Genomic DNA, 17,748 nt, shown 5'->3' on the forward strand with positions numbered 1-17,748 from the left:
AATTATTACACATTAATAACCCAACTCAAATTAGTCCAACCCCCCCTTTCCCCCAAAAAATTAAAGAGTGAAGAATTAATAAAGTTAATAATATATGTGAGAAAAAAACCCACTTACGAAAAAAAACAAAAACATAACCGATTAAAATACTAACAAAAAGAAAAGTAATTAATACTAAGATATCAGACTTAAAAACATATTTAAATCAAACTTAAATGCATATATTTAACAAACAGAGTTAAGATGAAACATATATTTAACTCAAACTTAATATAAAAAATTAGCAAAGTTAGTAACATTATCTATCAAAAATTCTTAAACAATAATCAATTCTTAAAAAATATTGTAGCATGAAAAAAAAGACGAAAAAAAAACTTTCTCTATAGAGATAAACCTTCACCAAATATCAACTAACTTCACATCTATCATCATATTAGTCACATAAACCACCATTTTAAAACAAAATTCAAACCTCATTAAGCATTGTAGAATTCAATTTTAGTACTCTTCCACCATTTTTCCCTTTTACTCTTGAATAGTTATCCAATAAAAGCTCCAATACCTCATTTAAATATCCCCAATCATTACGTTAAAAGTCAGATATCCAAATAATAAAAACACATCTACAACAAAATCTATATCTTCAACAAATGGAGCATAAACCACAAACAAAATTCAAGCCTCATTAAGAATTGTACAATTCAATTTATAACTTTCACCATTATTCCCTTCGTTCTATAACTAAAATAGCAAAATAATATACACCAGAATTACCACTCCTTTCACCTTAAAGTTAAAGAAAAAATATAAATAAAACTTATCCATCCCATTCACATTTAAATTTCAGATATTCCTTATCTACTGAATAAACTTTACAAAAAAAACACATCAATTTTTAGTTTTTTAAACAATCAAATACTTTCTTAAGCTTTTTTTTATATATTTAAACAAAAACAAAACCCTTCACTCTTTAATCTAATAATACAAAAAAAAGGAAAAAAAAAACAGGTAGGAGGTTAAAAATACCCCCTCCCGTCTAAACCGCGCAATGCGGTAACTCCCAAAAAAAAATGGGTGTGAGATAACTCACACGTAGCAGATGACTTTCAGGAAATAGTGCCTATCCAGTTCTCTCCCCCAACTCTCACTTCATCTTAAACTAACATCATCATTATTTAATATCCCTTTTTAAAAAAAAAATTAGAAAAAAAAAAGGACAACTCTTCTTTTAATCAGCTCTAACTGCCGAGTCACCATTACAACCATTCCTTCTTGGAGCACGGCTCTTTTCTTCCATCTCTTGTCTCCTTAGAGATCGCAGCGGACTATGTCTCTGTTGAAACTGAGTAATTGGCGGCTCTTGAGCAAATGCTATAGCTTGCTTTGGAGAATCAAAGAACTTTGGTTGGCAACCATCTTTGAAAACCTTCAAAACAGTTGGATATCTAAAGGTTGCCTTGTAACCTTTCTTCCACAACAACTCTTTAGCAGGATTGAATTCCCGTCTTGACTCAAATCCGCATAGAAGAAAACTCGATTATTTTGAATCATCAAGGGTGATTTTCTCTGTTGTGCATTTCTAATAGCCACTCGTAAAATTATTTCTCTGTCGTAATAATTCAAGCAACGAACCAAAACAGGTCATGGTCTTTGACTTGAAATAGGTCTTCTATGCAAGGCTCTGTGAGCACGTTCCAGTATTATACCTTCCGGAAAATGTTCTTGACCCAGCACCTGCGGAATCCATTCAATAAAAATTTTTCTTGGGTCTGGTCCCTCCATACCTTCCGGCAAACCAATAATCTTTATATTGTTCCGTCTGGATTGGTTTTCCAAATAATCAATCTTTTTCACCAAATTTTTATTTTGAGTTTGTAAGTCTTTGACCATTTTATCATTTTTTTTTGCTCTTTTCCACCAATTGTACCATCATAAGTTAAATTAACAGCACTGAAATTATCTAAACTTTGAAAGAATTTTAACGGGCATTTCTAGACAAAACAATAAGATAGAGTCAGGAGAGGACTGGAAGGCACGTCTGATCCTTACGCCATCTTGCCACGCCCCCCCGGTTAATTGCTGTATTGAGATGACATGAGTTCATGAATCAGAAGGGCCTGTTACTGTGCTGTATCTCTAATATAAAAAAAAAACACTTACAAATATATTTTACACAGACAGATATAAGGATAGGAAAGGCATAGAAGGATATGATCCAACTGCAGGCACATGTGATTAGACCAGAATAATAAACTTGGTCAGCATGGACAAGTTGGAGTGAAGGGCCTGTTCTGTGCTGTATATTCAAGATTCCATTTATTGTTCACAGAATGCACAGCAACCTTTTCTTTGCCCTATTAAGGCACGCTTCAGTGAACCGCTAACAGTCGCTCCTGAGACAATTGAGACTAAATTGTGCAATGACAGGAATTCGGAGATGACTATTGGCACATTTCATTCTATAATTTTTACCATTATGTAACAATAAAAGAACATGATTGAACTTCCAAGATTGTTGGGTTGTTAAGAATGCATTAATATGCAGGGATTTATTTCAGTTTAACTCAGCAGAAATGAAAAATACCAAAAAAAAAGAGATGAAAAGAAATTCAAAATTGAGAGGAAATTAGGGACTAAACAAAATATAAACCTGTAAGCTTCATTACAGCAGTTTTGCTTAAATGCTATTCACCACTCAGGGTATTAATTTGCTCTTCAAAATAGGAAATATATAGGTATTCAAAGTGAATGGAAAATCAGATACAAAATGGACAATCTGATTGTCTCACTCGCAGTATCTGATCTAATATTCATAATCTTAAAAGATGCACTTTGCCTTTATCAAAAAAAGTCAATGTCTGGTTTATTCCGAATGCATTATTATTAGATTAGGAGCAGAGCTGATCGTTTGTAGAGATTGCATCGAAATCATTTTTACTTGTCAATTATTCTTTCCTGTGCTTTGTTTACTTCTGGCTGGAGAAGTTGCACCTAAGCAAGGGATCTGACCTCGGGTGGGCTGGCTCCTGTCCTCAAGTCTCAGTTGCACTCTTGCTGAGTTCTTAAGACAGGCAGGAAGAAGAATGTGACCTCCCTCCCTCAATGCTGCTGTGTCCAATAGTCTGAGCAAAAGTAACACACTTTCTTAATCGGTGAGACTCCCTCATGAACAGACTGGCTAAATCGACTTCGAGATCTGCCGGTCCTTCATTTTGAAGGTGATGAACATTGACTTTGAATTGGAGTTACATGGGAGAATGTGTTTTGTTACAGATACTTTTGATGTTAAGAAATTTATTACTAATATATATATATATAAAATTAGAAGATACTGCAAAGAAAAAAGGATTTATATGAATCAAAAATCTGATGAGAGAAAGATTTAAATATACAAATTCAGGAGGAGATTTGGTCAAAATTATGTTCTGAAAGTGTTACAAATACAGCAAATGTTAGATATCAAATGGTTCAATATAACTTTCTTCATCGATTGTATTAAACTCCACAGAAGTTAAATGGGCTTAATCCTAATTACTCAAATAAGTGTTTTCGAAGTGCGAACGAAACAGGGACTTTTTTGCATTCATTGCGGTCTTGTGACAGAGTGGAAATGTTTTGGAATGAACTGAGTTTATTATTAGGACAAATTATGAAGATAAAGATTCCAAAGGGTCCAAGAATATTTTTACTTAGATATATTTATGAAAATGATATAAAATTGAAATTGGACAAATACCAAGAAAATGTTTAAGTCTTGCAATAGCAACTGCAAAGAAATGTATAGAGATATCGTGGAAAGATGAGAGAGAAGTGTTATTAGGTAGATGGTATAATAAGATGCAAAATTGTATACCTTTGGGAAAAAAATTATGTATAGTTTAAGGAATCGAGTTGAAAATTTTTTAGTAATTGGAAACCATATATGGATTTTATGGATAATTTTCCATCCACCTATCTTATCCATTCCTCTTATTTAGTAATTTTTAATATCAATTAATGATTGTCTATGCTAACATCATTGTATATTAAATGGTAGGTCTTTCCTTTCTTTTATTTCCTTTTCTTACTTTTGGGTGGGTGGGGGAATGGAGAGAAAATATATAAAAGTACTTTTTTTTAATCATTTGCTATGGATATTTGATTAATGTTTTATTCATTATTTCCTGTAATGATGTAAGCAATTAAATAAAATTTATAAAAAAGAGAATATATTTTGTCACATTGTGTTCCCTGCCATAAAACAGAAGTTCAAGTTCAATTTTATTATCATCTGATTGTATAAGTACAACTTGGCAAAACTGTGTTCTCTAGTCCATCCAGACATAACATCTTTGGCTTGGCTTCGCGGACGAAGATTTATGGAGGGGGTAAAAAGTCCACGTCAGCTGCAGGCTCGTTTGTGGCTGACAAGTCCGATGCGGGACAGGCAGACACGATTGCAGCGGTTGCAAGGGAAAATTGGTTGGTTGGGGTTGGGTGTTGGGTTTTTCCTCCTTTGCCTTTTGTCAGTGAGGTGGGCTCTGCGGTCTTCTTCAAAGGAGGTTGCTGCCCGCCAAACTGTGAGGCGCCAAGATGCACGGTTTGAGGCGTTATCAGCCCACTGGCGGTGGTCAATGTGGCAGGCACCAAGAGATTTCTTTAGGCAGTCCTTGTACCTTTTCTTTGGTGCACCTCTGTCACGGTGGCCAGTGGAGAGCTCGCCATATAACATGATCTTGGGAAGGCGATGGTCCTCCATTCTGGAGACGTGACCCATCCAGCGCAGCTGGATCTTCAGCAGCGTGGACTCGATGCTGTCGACCTCTGCCATCTCGAGTACTTCGACGTTAGGGGTGTAAGCGCTCCAATGGATGTTGAGGATGGAGCGGAGACAACGCTGGTGGAAGCGTTCTAGGAGCCGTAGGTGGTGCCGGTAGAGGACCCATGATTCGGAGCCGAACAGGAGTGTGGGTATGACAATGGCTCTGTATACGCTTATCTTTGTGAGGTTTTTCAGTTGGTTGTTTTTCCAGACTCTTTTGTGTAGTCTTCCAAAGGCGCTATTTGCCTTGGCGAGTCTGTTGTCTATCTCATTGTCGATCCTTGCATCTGATGAAATGGTGCAGCCGAGATAGGTAAACTGGTTGACCGTTTTGAGTTTTGTGTGCCCGATGGAGATGTGGGGGGGCTGGTAGACATGGTGGGGAGCTGGCTGATGGAGGACCTCAGTTTTCTTCAGGCTGACTTCCAGGCCAAACATTTTGGCAGTTTCCGCAAAGCAGGACGTCAAGCGCTGAAGAGCTGGCTCTGAATGGGCAACTAAAGCGGCATCATCTGCAAAGAGTAGTTCACGGACAAGTTTCTCTTGTGTCTTGGTGTGAGCTTGCAGGCGCCTCAGATTGAAGAGACTGCCATCCGTGCGGTACCGGATGTAAACAGCGTCTTCATTGTTGGGGTCTTTCATGGCTTGGTTCAGCATCATGCTGAAGAAGATTGAAAAGAGGGTTGGTGCGAGAACACAGCCTTGCTTCACGCCATTGTTAATGGAGAAGGGTTCAGAGAGCTCATTGCTGTATCTGACCCGACCTTGTTGGTTTTCGTGCAGTTGGATAATCATGTTGAGGAACTTTGGGGGACATCCGATGCGCTCTAGTATTTGCCAAAGCCCTTTCCTGCTCACGGTGTCGAAGGCTTTGGTGAGGTCAACAAAGGTGATGTAGAGTCCTTTGTTTTGTTCTCTGCACTTTTCTTGGAGCTGTCTGAGGGCAAAGACCATGTCAGTGGTTCCTCTGTTTGCGCGAAAGCCGCACTGTGATTCTGGGAGAATATTCTCGGCGACACTAGGTATTATTCTATTTAGTAGAATCCTAGCGAAGATTTTGCCTGCAATGGAGAGCAACGTGATTCCCCTGTAGTTTGAGCAGTCTGATTTCTCGCCTTTGTTTTTGTACAGGGTGATGATGGTGGCATCACGAAGATCCTGAGGCAGTTTACCTTGGTCCCAACAAAGCTTGAAAAACTCATGCAGTTTGGCATGCAGAGTTTTGCCGCCAGCCTTCCAGACTTCTGGGGGGATTCCATCCATACCTGCTGCTTTGCCACTTTTCAGTTGTTCGATTGCCTTATATGTCTCATCCAGGGTGGGAACCTCATCCAGCTCTAGCCTTAGGGGCTGTTGAGGGAGCTGGAACAGGGTGGAATCTTGGACTGAGCAGTTGGCACTGAAAAGAGATTGGAAGTGTTCTGACCATCGGTTGAGGATGGAGATCTTGTCGCTGAGGAGGACTTTGCATACAAACGATTCAAATGCAGTACATATATACATATAGAAAAAAAATAAATATCATTTAATACTCTTTGAAGTTTGCAGTTCATTCAGTCATTCTCACTGCCTATGGGAAGAAGCTGTTTCTCAGCCTGGTGGTTCTGGCTCGATTAACTCATGGAAGCAGCTGAAAAATACTGTGTGCAGGGTGGTAGGAGTCCATAATGATTTTGCGTGTCCTGTTCAGACAACGATCTTGGTAGATCACGTCGATGATGGTGGTGGGGTGGGGGGGGTTGGGGGGGGTGAAGGAGGCCCCAGAGATCCTCTCTGCCACTCTTACGTCCCTGTGGATTGACCTCTCATCCAATGCTCCACAGCAACCGTACCACATTGTGATGCAGCCGATAGATAAATAAATAATTACAGTTGCAGTTAATTTAAAAAAGTGATGATTCAGTGGTCCTGGAATATTTTATGGCAAGAGTAGTTTAGGGATTACAATGAAGGAAAGGTGAACATGTGGACAAGGCATGATTTGAAATGTGCTGGAGTAATTATTGCATAATGAAGAAAAACAAGGGGGATTGGTTGCTGAGTGTTGAATTTAAAGTAGAAGGTAAGAACAGTATTCATACCTTAAGGTTATTGAACCTATTTAAACACAAACAATATATGCAGAAAGTTAATCTTCTATCCAATAATCTGCTCTGCAAGCACTTCTTACCTGATCGATTTTCTAATCCACCGGAGAATAGAATTATTCTTGCATGTGTGGGTTGTGTCAGGTACTTGAACTTGGAGAGGCTCAGTGCCTGTTTATATCACTCTCAGCCGTCTTGTTGATATTGAGCATTAGAAAGAATAGAAAAAAATTGGATAGGGGAGAGGAATATTGTGTTGAAACTTTATCAAACACTGAATTACCCACAGCTGAAGTAAAACATCCACTATTCAAGACAACACTTAGAGATTATTGTCATATATGGAAGAACAATGTACAGATGCACCAAGATTTCTACTTGGCTGGGTGTTCTGATAAAATGGTTCTGCAGCTTTCAGTCTTATGATTAAACAAAAGATAGTGAGGATATTTTCCTTGAAGCAAAGATGGTAGCGAGGGACAATTGCTAACTCATTCAGTAGTCATTCTTATGAGAGGAGAGAGCAATGTTGCTCATTTTTTTTAAAGTTTAGACCTACAGCATGGTAACAGGACCTTTCAGCCATGCTGCCCAAATATACCCAATTACCCAACAAACCTCGAATGTTCTGAAGGATGAGAGGAAACCGGAGTCCCAGAGTAAACCCACACGGACACTAGGAGAAACTACAAACTCCTCACAGACAGAGCCGGATTCAAACCCAGGTCGCTGGCGCTGTAATGGTGTTGCGTTAACTGTTACACTAAACATGCCACTCTCTAGAGAATATTAGGAGTGGAACCATTCACAATTTTCCACACAAGGATTGGCTTGGCACTCAAGTTATTGTTTTTATTCATGCTGATACAATGGTACTGTCATGCTGAGAATATGAGCTCGAGTCCCACCGTAGTCACTGTGAAATTCAAAGTTAGAATCAATATTGGTGAGTGGACAACTACTGTATGGTTGTTCACCCCGAGCACAGCTGCTTCTCTCCCCCCTTCCTCAAGCATCCCAACCCTGGTCTATTCATATCTTTTGGAATGGAAGTCTGCTTTGTCTTGACAAATTCTGTACACTCTGTAAAAACAAGCCAATGCCAATCGGATTGTCACTTAACTGTGCTCCATTGTGCGTCAGTATGAAGACTGTTCGCATTATCAGAAATGTCTATGTACTATGAATGAATCATAAAAATTATTTTTTTCATCGCATGAAAGGGAACAATACGTTAATTAAGGACACTATTACAGGTATTATTTTCTGGAATATATATTTTAATAGAAGCACAGGGGTCAATTTAGTGTTTGAAAGAGCAAGAGTGCTTTTCTATCCTTATTCTTACCTGTCCCTTGCTGACACACCTCCTTCTTGCTGTCGAGATTGTTGCTAGGGACAACATTCTGTGATAATACATTTATCAACGATCACTGATATTCTTTTCATTGTAAACCTGCTATCTTTTAATGACTCTGATCTTCATACAATTTTAAACTTAAATTCAAAGGAAGAATGGGTTATATTTATGATTGGTCAAAGTTCATTCTTTTTGTCAGTCGATTGGTTGACAGAGACGGATAAGATTTCTGATGTAGGTGCTTGAAAATATCATTTCCTTCATTGCATAATTATACTTTGACATAGAATTTAAGTTGGCAGTGAAAGAATGCATGAAGATTATTCAGCCAATAGTGAACAAGCATTTGAAGCACTCAGCGTCAAGTGTTGAGAGGTAATTTAAGATGTTATTAAATTGTCAATAATAATCAAAATCTAATCATAAAAATATTGATGGCAAGTCAGTGATTAAAAAGTTTGGCCTTTTTGCGATTGGTGTGGCTGCTTTTTCAGCTCATTTTTCCCATCAGAAAGCACCATAATCCTGAATGGAGCTAGATCAGGATAAGCATTTCTCCTTATTTATTTCCAAATAACCTACAATATGGAAGTAATTGCATGTCATCTTCTTCTGGAATTCACTCTATAAATGGAGTAAAGTGGGTAGCCCTTGCTGTGTTTAGCAATAAGAACTGAGGGTGAATATCTGCATAGAATTAGAACAAAAGATACTTCGTACTCCAGGCAGAGATTGACAGATATCTGATTAGTCAGGGTATCAAAGGTTCGGGGGAGAAAGCCAGGAAGTGAGGCAGAGTGGGAGGATGGAACAACTTATGTTAAAATGATAGACTCGATGGGCCGATTGGCTTAGTTCTCCTTTATCTTGTGATCTGGAATTCTGGATGTTAAAATGGCATTGGCATGTTACAGACAAGACCTACTTCACCTTGAACTGAATGAAGCCATGTTTCATTGATTTAGTGATCTTCTATCCCTGTTGTAATTTTCCCTCATTAATTTTTTTTGTCACTTCATTACATTTCTCCCTCAGCATCATTCCTCCGCATTGGTTGATTGACAGAAGACACAGGTGATATAATGTAACTGGTTGCTACGAGGCAAGCAAGTGTCAATCTCCACAAAATGACAATAATTGGATTATGCACAGATTAGAACAGACAAATTTCTTGGGTCATTATGTTCTCTGGAACTGTTGGAGTGCAAGAGGTTACCAAGGAGATTAACGGCAGCAACGAACAAATAATCAGACATGGCAGTGAAGTTGTTTGGTCCCCTGAAGCAAAATCAGAGGTGCTATATTGCAGAACAGAGGACATCTATTATGTTGTTAAAAAAAATGATACAGGGTACTAGAATTGCTAACATTTGTTGACAGCAATTTGTGATAAGAAAGAGCATGGAAAACTGCAATTCCACCAACAGATGTTAATTGGACTAACTATGTTCAAAGATTGATTTGTGTTACTTTTTTGATTGAACTTTGGAGTATAAATCTTAGATTTGTGCTGTTTCAGACATTTTTTTCATGATTAGGAGCCTCTAATGGCTCAAAACTGAGAATCAATCAAAAAGAATTTAAAACAAATTGAACGGAAGAATGAACTGTGAGATGCCGCAGAAGATAACGATCAGCGTGACTGTATATGACATTTGACCGAGGCTTGGGATACAGAAGGAGGTGAGAAGAAAATCCAGGACGGAATTGAGAAAATTGACATCCTTTGCCAGTTGAGAAATAATCTTATGAATACGTTGCAAGTTGAGTTGTGAAGAGTGTAATTAATTAATGTGTCAGAATGAGGAAGGATCTTGTGTTTGTGAACTCACAAAGTTTTGCAATTCCTCCCAAAACCTTTTCTTCCCATCTGCATCAAGCTTACCTTTATCCTTACAACCTTCCAATTTGATCACACTGTTGTTCATCTGCTTGAATATTTCCTTCTGTTGCTTTGTGTTAAATTTTGAAATCTCTCCTGTGAACTGCTTAGATGTTTTCCGACATTATAGGCCACTGTATGAATACAAGCAGTTGCTGTTCTTCTTCTTGAAAGTACTACTTAGCTAAGCCTACTGATCTTGTTTGACAGAGGAACACCTGCAGTGGAGAGTGGTGTTTGTCTGTCAAACAGTGAGAAGCAAGGGAAAGGAATTGCCTTTAGCTGGAGTCATCAGTGCACTGCTGTGTGTGGAGCAGATGCCCAACACATGACAGAGTATTTTAGTTTTGTGTGATTTAGTGAAGATCTTGTTGGGAGTGTGACAAATTCAATTCTGCTGAAGTGCAGAGGTACTGTTAGCTCAATTTTTTTTTGGCTCGGCCTTCAAATGAAAAATTAATGGGAAATCACAGTGTGTGTGAACTTTCTATTCCTGTTCAATTGACTAATTGCAGGTCATCCTTCCAGGATTGAATTAGAAAGGCTGAGATTGAAATGGGGGTGAGGGCAAAATTGTTTGCATGGGAAATGAGGTGTATGAGTGATAAAGCCATAAAATATCTAAAGGCTCAAAGCTGCATGACTGAAAATTCAGTTCAAAATAGGTTTCACGAGATGTCATAGCGTGATGCCATCTGTCTGCACTGGCGGCTCGATCCCAAAGGCAACAGGTCACCTTACATTGTATTCAATCTTTGTAATGCCTGACTTCATATGGTTGATCTACCATTTATGTCCCCGGCCACTACATGGGGAATACAAGGGGAGAAATTTTTTACTTCCTCATTTCAGGTTGTTAAGGGAGTTCATGGCTGAGAAGAGTGTTTCATGAGGATGGCTTTCCAACCTGCAATTCTCCTTTTCACCAGCTATTCTCAACAGGGGCTATGCAGCCCCCTGGGTGTCATGGCACATTTAAGGGATAGCCACAGAATGAATTCTTTAAACAGGGGGAGCCCCAATGTGTTGAGGAGATAGGAGAGAAATAGGGAAAAAAAGCAACTAAACTTGACTGCTCCACAGAAAAGTGGGCCCATAAACTTTGAGAAGAGTCCTATGGGAGCATTGCCCAAAGAAAGATTGAGAATGGCTGTTTTACACTTACACTATAAAACAATGGAGATAAACTTCCTCATAATTACGTAACTGTAATGAGAAACTCAAATAAGTGAATGGACCAAATGCTTCAATCAGCTTGAACAGCATGTTGAACACTCAATCATTTCATTTGGATAGTTCCAGTCTCTGTAGGATCATACTATTGCAGCAACAAATAATACAGATCTGGAAGTAGATGGAGTGATGAAGGCACTTGCACTTCCAGCAACATTAGATAGCATAATGCCTGATTCCGTGGATTATCCACTTTACAACTTAATTCTCATATCTTCAGCCATGTATAAACTCAACAACTGCATCCATGATGCCCAGAAATCTTCCCTTTCCAGGCTACTTTCCCATTGGTTTTCCATTTGAATGACACCTGATGTATAGGTCCTAACTAGCGATGTTGTATTTGTTGATGAAATGTCTGAGAGATTACAATGACCTGAATGTTACAGCTGGCATTAAGATAACCTTTTGTTTATCTCCACACATCATGCAATGAGGTGAACCCTGGGCTACCATTTTGTTTGGATATGTGCCGATATTTTTCTATGTCTTGTTGAAGGGCTCAAGCCTGAAATGTTGTTTATGTATCTTTATCTTTGCTATATAAAGTACTGCTAAATTTCTCCAGGATTGTTTTTACTTCAACCACAGAGTCTACAGACTTTCGTGTTTTAGTTCTGAAGATTTTCAGACAGAACCAGTCACAGTGCTGTTATATCACAACAGAATCATGAACATTATGTCCCCAGACTCACATGGGCCAGAGATGAAAGTACTTAGTTAGTGGTTAACCCAGCAAACACACTTTCCTCTCTATCTCTCTTCTCATAACTTTTACACTTGCAGAGACCTGATTCTGCAAATGCATTCAAGGATGTCAATTTCTGGATTTGTGGCCACAATCTATCTTTGCTGTACATCCCACTCTGTTAAAACAGGCACGATTAGTCACTCTTCCTGCAAAAAAAAACCAAACCCAGATTGTAATATATCTGGGTTTCCCCAAATATTTCATTTTTTAATCAAGCCCAACATGAATACTAAACATTACAGTCAATCACTGTAGTTATTGAAATTATTTTTGACTAGAACGTAATTCAGAATTAAAGGATTTGAATGGAAGCAACAGCTGTTGGACAAACATTATTGATGACAAAGCACTCTGAATCAAAGGCATTTTCCTTGCATGTTGATGTGGAAGGCACATTAAACTCATAATTGACATAGCATAAATTAGATGTTTGATGGGCAGAAGACAGATGGTACCTGGGCACAACAGGATAACACCTTCTTCTTCAACTCTTACATTGTACAGTGTGAATATAGCCATCCTGACCCATCGGAGGAGATGGGTTCGATGGATTGAATAGGAAGAGATTAATTTGTTCCAATGTGGAACAGCCCAAAATACTGCAAGCAGTCACAATAAAATTCAATATGTTTGATATTTTTCAACAGATCACACTGTCCTTGCATGGCAACATTTTCAATCTGAGTCACCTTCTGAGCATCTAGCACTGGAAATGCCCATCTGACTTACAGAATGAATTGTTACATTTGGATATCTAGTTTCTGAATTCAATTCAGTATGATTAGAAATGCAATAAAGCCCCTGATATCCAGCACTTACAGCGACTGGTAGATGTCAGTTACTTGAGACTTATGCTTTATAATAAGACACCTGCATTAATAATGAACATTTTAAAAGACAAAAATACTACACTGTACTTACACTGGACAAACTTCACTTGCATGAATATAGAAACCTTAAAGCATGTTACTTAATTTTCAGTCACCTTCTTTGAAAACATTTAACTGTCGCTGCATCTGCAGGTTCTTTCCCCTCCACGGAGCTGCCCAAAAGATTAACAATAACATTATAGATAATTAAACCCTCTCCTCTACCCCGTTTACAGATAAAACCTCTGATCGGGGTGACACTTACTAAGCAGGAATATAGAGACACATTAAGAGAGTCACCCCAATGGCAAATGGCATCAACCAGCTCTTCATCCTGGGCAACCCCATTGCAGTTTCACACAACTTTATTCACACAGTCGCTACAAGCAAAGCATCACCAATGAACTCCGCTGGTTGAATATCCACTCCCACCTTCACCAAAAGTTTATGTGATACTTCAGAGAAATTTACTTTTTCAATTTTAAACTTACGTATTTTATTGATTTTTTATTCTTATTTATTTAATTTTTTAAAAATTTATTTTCCTCAATTTTTGTGGGTTGCATGAATTTCCTATACCATAATTTTTACTGTAGATTGGTTATTTAAAGCATAATCGAGAGCTCAGATCTCAGCTTGGAACATTAACATTTTGAATTTATTTTGCATACTGGTAGCTCATATCAGTATGCATGTCACGTTGTTTTGTTAATGACCTTTTACATGCCATCCTTACCCAGGTTGACCAATATGTTGCACTAATCCTATATTAATGGGGTTATTTCTAGTCTGGCTCAATAATGGCTGGCAAGGTTTTCAGCTACACACAACCGAGATACCTGTTCGTGAGGAAGATATACGACCCTCTTCAGAGAGAGTTAGGATGGGTGACAAATGCTGTTTTGGACAGTGCTCCTATGTGACCATAAAACCACAAGATCATAAGGATAGAGGAGCAGAACTAGCCTATCAATACATTGGGTCTGCCCTAACATTCAATCATGAGCTGATCCATTTTCTCACTCAGTCCTACTGCCCGACCTTACAGTAGACAAGAGTTAAATAATTTCATGTTTGTTACATTCCAAATGTAGTATTACATGTCAATAATGAAACTTTTACCCTTTATCTTTAATCCTAAAGTTGTGGCCTCTTCTCCTAGACCCTCCCACCTTTCTACATCTACATCTACACTGTCTATGCTTTTCAATATTCAAAATATTTCAATAAGATTGCCCCTTGTTCACCTAAATTCTAATAAGTACAGACCAAGAACCGTCAAATGATCCTCATATGACAAACCTTTGATTTCAGAAATCATCCTTGTGAACCCCCTCTGAACCCTCTCTTATATCAGCATATCCTTTCTTAAAAGAGAAGGCCAAAACTGTTGATAATATTCCAAGTGAGGTCTCACTGGTGCTGTAAATAAAGCCTCAACATCATATCCTGCTCCTATATTCTATTTCTCTTGAAGTAAATGCCAGCATTACATTTGCCTTCTTCATCACCTCAACCTATAAGTTTACCTTTAGGCTATCCTACATGAGGACGCCATGGTCTGGGATGATTAAAAATATCCTCATATACTGCAGTTAAACAATTCTGCCATAGGTTTGCAGTTTAACAGGATTCATTATCCAATATATTTGAAATGACTGAGAGTCATGCATTTTAATCATCTCCGTATGATGGAGACTTGCCAAATTTCCATAGTACCCAATAACTACCAAATATGCACATGGTACCTTGGAGTGCAATTAGGAATTATGAGTGATTTGTGTGGCCGCCGTGGATGATTTAATAAAGCTGGAATGTATTTTGCTGAGTACCCCTTTGCAGCCATGAATGAACATTGAAATGATAAATTCTGCCCTGAAGTCAAGGCTGTGTTTCAGATGATTATTTTAAATATTGCACCATCCAGTATCTTTTAAGTTTGATTTTTTTTTCTGCCGTTGCAAAGTGGCAACAACAAATTGTCTTCATACAGCATTTTCAAGGTGCATTTGCAAGCAAAATTTTAACTGAACCACACGAGGATTGTATTACTGCAGGCGACAAAAAGCTTGGTTAGTGAGATAGGTTTCAAGGCCAGTGAGAGATTTATGGAGGGAATTTCAGGGATAAACATGCTTTTATAGTGTTATTTTTCTTATCAAATTGTTATTTTCTCCTATTTGTAAATGTGGTTATTTTATTGAATGCACATATATTGACAACAATTATATGACAATATTCATCAAGGATGTCATTGGTTTGAACAAGCAATGAGTTTGTCACTGAAATTTTAAATTGAATTGTTTACTGTCATTTGTACCAGATAGAGTAAAATACTTTGTATGCTATCCAGGAAAGTCCATTCATACAGCAAGAGTTGCAATAATTACAAATAAACAAATAAATATACAACAATGTGAGGCCCTTAGATGTAGGAGCAGAATCAGGCCATTTGGCCCATTTAGTGTCCTCCACCATTTGAACTGTGGATACTTTGCATTGTTCCTCTCACCTGTCTTCTCCCCGTGATCTTTGACATTCTTTCCAATCAGCCTCTGCTTGATCAAATTGTGCAGGGTATAGAGGAAAGTACAAAAAACATTGTTCAAGGTAAAAAAAAACAAATGTTCAAATAAGTTTGTGTTTATTTGTCACATTATGCCTTGCACAGTGAAAAGGATTTTCTGCAAACAGATTAACACGTTTGCTCTGACATTCATTCAGCCTTATAAAGTAGAAGAGGACAATTTAAAGAGTGCAGAGTTGCAATAAAAGAGATTAATTTTTACCAACCAAGGGCAGCATGATTTCACTGTTTTGGTGTTCATCAGAAGCCCAATGCCTGCCTTAAAGTAATTATTGTTTAATCCTGTTGCTGCATGCATTGGCACTCTTGAGCCTTCTTGATAGAAGGAAGGAGATGAGGAGGTTGCTTTGCATGGATATCTGATCTATGTTCACAACTCTCTGCAATACCTTGTGGTCTTGGTCGGAGCAGTTCCCGTACCAAGGTGTGATTCGTTTGGTGGACACAGCAGTTCCCGTACCAATGATTCATCATATGTTCTGTGATAAAATAGGTTCAGGAAGTCCTCAATCATCAGACTCCTAAACAAGAAATCTAATCAGAGACTCATTTAGAAACTCGTGCTTTACTGAATATTTTTTATGTTTTGAATTGCACGGTTTGATTACATTTATTTCTTGGTTTATATTTCTCTCTTTTAAATATTTTGCACAGTTTTTGTTGCACTACCAATAAGTCAAAATCTTGCCTGGCCCACAGGAAAAAGTAATCTCAGGGTTTATGTGATGTCATGTATGTCATCTGACAATAAATCTAGTCTTTAAATTTTGAAGTTCCCCTCAGCACCAATTTCTGTGCAATTGATCACATGCAGGTTCAAAACAATACTCCTGATGAAGGCACTGATGTGGGCAAGTATACCAGCCACTATTGTGTCAACTTTCTCCATGAGCTCTATTGAGAGCATCCTGGGCAACTGCATCACAGTGTAATACGCTTGCCACAGAGAAATTGATGAAGGTCAAGGAAATTGATTAAGAGTGGCAGAGAGGATCTCTGGAGTTTCCCTCACTCCGCACCCCTCCCCACCACCCATTGATTGGGATAGTGGTCTCAAAGGGTGTGCCGCGAAATCACTGAGAACCCATTCCATCCCACATGTAGCTTATTTCAGCTTCTCCCATTGAGAACAGGATACAGAGCCAATGTGACCAGCCTGAGGAACGGTTTCTTTTCATGGGCAGTGAGAATGTTGAAAGGACCTGCTCATACTAATCATCTCATATTCATGAAACAACATTTATTTATTTATTTGTATGTAGAATCTGCATATGCATTGTTTATGTGTATGTGTGTTATGTCTGGTTGCTTGCACCAAGGTCCGGAGAACACTATTTTGTCAGGTTGTACCTGTACATGCAATCAGATGACATGCAAATTAGAGGAAAGAAATATCTGTCCGCTGCAATCATGTGCCCACCCATTTCAATTCTCCTTGCTGACTTGTCTGTCCATGGTATCATACACAGCCAGACTGAGACCACCCATAAATTGGAGGGACAACACCTCATCTTCTGACTGGGCAATTAGATGGCATTAATATCAATCTCTGTCTTTTGTTAACATCCACTCCACCACACTTCTTTCTCCCACCCCCAATCCGCCCCCCCCCACCCCCCCGTTGCCTTCCCCGAGCTCTTTCTCTCCCTTCCACCATCTTTTGCACAAACATGATAAATTCTTACCTTGCCCCTTATCGTGTCCATTTTTATTGATCTTGATTCCTCCCCTTGCCAGCATTGACTGAATTCTTAGACTTTCTGAGATTTTCTGCTTCTGGCTTAAAGAAGGGCTCAGGCCCGAAAAGTCGGCAACATATCTTTGTTTCCTATGGTTGCTTTAAAGACCGGCTGAGTTCCTCCAGCAATCTGGTGTGTTTTTATGACAATAAACTTGACTAGTTCCGGCTTGCATCTCAGCTTTTCCTCAGAGCAGAATATGAGCTACAATTTGTCAGCTTCTGCAATTTAGTGTCAAAGGAGATAGACAAAGCATTGTTAATTATATCTGATCAGCTTTGAAAATATTTCCATTGTGAATTATCTGTATATTTTGTGCTTTCTGTGAGAAAGGCATAGCTTTGTTTTTTTTTGTCAGTCATGGCTGTGCTGGTGTTTAAGATGTGATAATGATATCAGCAGAAGTTTAATTTCCAAGCCAACTATCTGTACAGCCATG

At 38.4% G+C, this 17,748-nt stretch overlaps 2 long non-coding RNA genes across 6 annotated transcripts in view; one reads left to right on the forward strand and one right to left on the reverse strand.

The window, feature by feature from the left end:
* The window catches only part of LOC138743218 (uncharacterized), a 31,500-nt gene extending 14,033 nt beyond the window's left edge, over positions 1-17,467 (reverse strand). For 2 of the 3 annotated variants that reach the window (XR_011344730.1, XR_011344731.1), the window contains exons 1-3: positions 17,256-17,467; positions 15,496-15,538; positions 6,972-7,082 (exon numbers count right to left, since the gene is read on the reverse strand). This is a non-coding gene — a long non-coding RNA (uncharacterized lncRNA). Of the gene's footprint in view, positions 1-6,971; positions 7,083-13,248; positions 15,539-17,255 lie in introns of all 3 variants that reach the window. The other variant, XR_011344732.1, reaches the window with a different exon arrangement.
* LOC138743217 (uncharacterized) overlaps positions 1-17,748 on the forward strand; it is a 1,573,181-nt gene that overhangs the window by 452,072 nt on the left and 1,103,361 nt on the right. The gene's annotated exons all lie outside the window — the stretch shown is intronic.

This window comes from Narcine bancroftii, chromosome 9 (assembly GCF_036971445.1).
Source record: "Narcine bancroftii isolate sNarBan1 chromosome 9, sNarBan1.hap1, whole genome shotgun sequence".
Taxonomy (NCBI): domain Eukaryota; kingdom Metazoa; phylum Chordata; class Chondrichthyes; order Torpediniformes; family Narcinidae; genus Narcine; species Narcine bancroftii.